Here is a 4,377-nt window from a genome sequence, read left to right on the forward strand (position 1 = left end):
CTACCCCGACCCGGAGCCAGACCCTCCGGAGGGCAGCAAGCCGCCCGCACTGCCCGGGAGGCTGGCTGCTCTCACGCCGACGTGGGAAGTGGCTTATTTCCAGACAGTTCCAGGGGATCCTGTCGAGTCTCGGCCTTCGGCAGATCCTGCTCCCCTGAGGTAGATCCTGCTCCTCCTCAAGCTGTTCTGCAAGTGGTGGCGCAACAGCGGGTGAGGTGCCGCGCCCTGGGCCGGGAGGGCGTTCGCCAGCGGGCGGCTTCCACGTGGTGAGGGCGTCCCCTGCTCCTCGCCCAGGGCGCGCCCGCCCGCTCACCCTCCTGAGCCGCCTCCGGGCACCAGGAGCCTCGGTGTGGCCTGTGCAGGACCCCGGTGCCGTCCCTGCATCTTCGGACCTCCCTGAGTGGGAGGGGTCTCCATACCCCTTTTACGGATGGGAAAACTGAGGCTCTGGCTCCTTGGTTGTAAGGCCTCACATCTAGAATTCAAGGCTTTGTTCCTCTGTGGGCAGAGTCTCTGCTTGTCGCCACTCTACTCTGCCGAAATGGTGCTGGTCACCATAGCAACGAGTCCTGGGGGAAGACCCCGGCACCTTTTGGGGGGGTTTCGGTAGAGCTACCCAAGTCCCTGTTCCTTCCCCAGCCTTCCCTTCCCATGGCACATGGTGAGGAGGGTAACTTTTGTTAAACAAAATGTCACATTCATTGTTTATCACCTAAAGTTTCTCTGAAAGAAGGGTTTCATTGAACCAAATGGTAGCCCCCCGCCCCCCCAAAAAAAGACCAGGTCCTGGGCGTGAGGCCTGGACCACCAGCAGCCGGCCCCGGGCGTGAGGCCTGGACCACCAGCAGCCGGGCCAGGTCAAAAGACAAGCACGTCCCAGAGCTGACGGGGCTTCTACACACTATGTTTTGGGAAGAAAGATGGATGTTGTTTTGAAAGAATTTCCGTGGGCTACAGATAAGGGGGAGGAGAAAAACGAAGGGGGACAGTCCTGGGGCAGGTGCACAGCCCGTAAGGAGGTGACAGGGGCCGCCCAGCAGGCTCCTGCGCGTGGAGGGTGTGGGCCCTGGGTGTGGACTCAGCCGCAGCGGCCCAGGAATGCCAGCCGTGGGCAGCGGCCCCAGCTATTGACTGCTCACTGCCGACTCTTCCTCTCTTTAATGGAAAACCTCTCGGTTATTTTTCCTGTTACTTTCTCAATGTTCCTCTACCTGGGCCAGCTCCTTTTCTTTCCCACAGAAGCTCCCAGCATTCCTGACGCTTTCTTACCTTCCAGGCCGGTGTTTCCTGTCACCTTCCCGACCCAGGACAACCGCCCCAGCCCTTCTCCAGGACGCACTGTCTCACTCCCCTGTAAGCACTGGTCCCCTGGATGCTCCGGTTTAGAGGCACCCCCCCCCTCCCGCCCGAGCTTGGCATTGATGAGCCCTAAGTCAATCTTTGCTAAAGAGCCATTAAAACACCCCCTGTCCCTGGGAAGAACCTTCTGGTTCCTTTAAGAGAAGGGGGGGGAGGAGCCAACGATAAGGCTTTGCATTACTTTTTATCTCGTGCCCAAAATAAGCGCCCCCCCAGGACTTCAGTAGCCCCCTTGCTGGGTGTGGGGGTTTGTTAGCTTTTGTCCACGTTATGGAGAAATGAGGCAGCTGCCTGTGGCCGCCTCCTGCCCACGGAAGCCGGGAAGAATGGAAATCCTGCGAGGGCTTGGGGGCGCTTGGGGAGCCGTCTTCTGTCCTGCCCCAGGACTGCCAGTGGGTAGAGGGGGGTGTGCTTTTCAACTCAGTCTCAGCTCCCACCCCCACCCCTCACTACCTCTCCTGCCTTTGCCCCTCAGGCCCAAATGTGTGCCCGGCCCCCAGGACGGCCTGGCCTCCTCCCCATTGAACTTGGTCCTTTGGGGGGAGGGAGACTTCTCCAGCTCTCAACCCCATTCCCACGGCTGAGATGAAAAAGTGAGTAAATCCCGGCCGGGCGTGGCTCAGCAGTTGAGCGTCGACCTAGGATCCAGGCGATCGGGGTTCGATTCCTGGTCAGGGCACATGCCCGGGTTGTGGGCTCGATCAATGACTCTCTCATCATTGATGTTTCTATCTCTCTCTCCCTCTCCCTTCCTCTCTCTGAAATCAATAAAGATATATTTAAAAAAGAAAAAAAAGAAAAAGTGAGTAAAGACGTGAACTTACGCCTTTGGCACCCACTGTCAGCCAGTTTTCACTGTCACATTACCTCCCTGGAAATGTAACCTGACAGAAGACTGAGGTTTGTTCATTTTTTGGATTACTTTTATTTATTTTTTAAAAAATATATCTTTATTGATTTCAGAGAGAGGAAGGGAGAGGGGGAGAGAGAAACATCAGTGATGACAGAGTCATGGATCGGCTGCCCCCTGCACACCCCCCGCTGGGGATCGAGCCCGAAACCCAGGCATGAGCCCTGACCTGGAATCAAACCAGGATCTCCTGGATCCTAGGTCGACGCTCAACCGCTGAGCCTCGCCCAGCCGGCTCCCGCTCCCCTCCCCCCCCTTTTTAAAAAATTATTTGCTGTCCAAACTGAAAACAGGCACCACCTGGGTCCCCGGACGCCGTCCATCAGACAGTGACACCCAGGCTGCTCGCTGGGCCCACTCAGCAGACAGGTGGGCCCCGTCCAGCACCTCCCCGCACCTGATGAGTGGGAGAAAGTACTGGATGCAAATCATCCATCATCAGAGTCAGCTGCGCCTTTCCCGGCGCCCGCCCCAGGCTCACTGTGCCTGCTGCTCCCCCGACGTGCTCGGCCCCCAGCCCCAGTCCAGCTGCTGCACCAGGCGGGATGCCCTTTGTGGTTGTTAATCTTCACCCGAAGGTATTTTTTCAATTGATTTTTAGAGAGTGGAAGGGAGGGAGGGAGGGACTTAGCGAAATGCGATTCTGAGGGCGTTTTGTGAGATGAGCATTTGAATCAGCTGACTGGTCTCCACCATCCGGCAAGGCCTCCGGGGCCTCGGACAGCCAAAGAATGAAAGTGAAAGAAGTGGGAGCCACAGGAATGCTGGGTGTCAGGCCGGTTAGGGTCGTTCAGCCGTCAAGTGTTCACCCAAAGCCGCCCGCGAGCCGCTGGGCTGGGGTTAGAGCTCAGGCGACTGACACCCGAACCCATTCTCCTTCAGCCACAGCCTCCGTGTCCCCTGGTTATCACGTGGGTACGTGCCCAAGGCCGCGTTTGTGGGCGTCAGAAGTTGCCTTGAGTGTTACGGTTGCTAAGTCCGGCGACCCTGCTGCTGAGCCCGCGAGTGTGGAAAAGGCGATTGTGCAGGAGCCCAGGGAAAACAGCCTCCGTTCCTGTCTCCCCAAGAAGCAAACCCGGCTTCCGCCCCAGAGGGGTGGCCCGGGGCCAGCAGGTGGCGCCACCACCTCGCAGGTGTCTGGGTGACTCAGGTGCCTGCTGCTGACTCAGGGGTTTGGGGAAAATTCCATTTTGGAGCCAGCTGTAGACTAAGGAGAAACGGAGCCGGAGCCGACCCTGCCCTTCTCGCCCCCTCGGGCCTCTCCTGACCCTTCCCCTCCCAGACGGCAGCCGCAGCATCTGGCCCTTGTGGGTTCGGTTTCCTTGAATTCCACCCTTGGATGCCACAGTGGGTTTGAGCTTGGAGCTTTGCCCATGAGTCCGTGAAGAATAAATTTATCATTATAAGGACTCACTCATTTAATCCTTGCAATCAGACAAGTTCTATTTATTTTAAATATGTCTCTATTGATTTCAGAGAGAGGAAGGGAGAGGGAGAGAGAGAAACATCAATGATGAGAGTCACTGATCGGCCGCCTCCTGCACGCCCCTGACTGGGAATCGAGCCCCCAACCCGGGCCTGTGCCCCGACTGGGAATCAAACCTCGATCTCCTGGAGCCTAGGTCCACGCTCAACCACTGAACCACGCCGGCCGGGCCAAGTTCTGTTTTGATAATACTGGTTCAGGCCTGGGGCACCCGGGTTCTGTTTAATTGTTTCAGTAACTAACTCAGACCTGAAATATGGGTCCCAGAAAGTCTCCAAGAGGGGTGCGGGGTGATTCGGGGACATGGGGGGGACAGGGCAGAGCCTGGCTGGTGGAGGAGGGGAGCTCTGAGCGGACAGTGGAAATCAGGGCACCCAGCCAGGCTCCCCCCACCCCAACCTGCTCCAAGCCTGTTGTCCCTCACGTTTCCCACCTGTCACCGGTGAGGGCCACCATAGCAAAATGCCACAAACTGGGGGCGGGGTGGTGCTTAAACAACAGGCATTTATTTCTCCCAGTTCTGTGGAGATTAAACGTCCAAGATCAAGGTGTCTGCAGGTTTCGTGTCTCCTGAGGCCTCTCTCCTTGGCTGGTAGATGGCCCCCTCCTGGTGTCCCCTCCG

The sequence above is a fragment of the Miniopterus natalensis genome, chromosome 6 (assembly GCF_054644295.1).
Source record: "Miniopterus natalensis isolate mMinNat1 chromosome 6, mMinNat1.hap1, whole genome shotgun sequence".
In the NCBI taxonomy this organism is placed as follows: Eukaryota; Metazoa; Chordata; class Mammalia; order Chiroptera; family Miniopteridae; genus Miniopterus; species Miniopterus natalensis.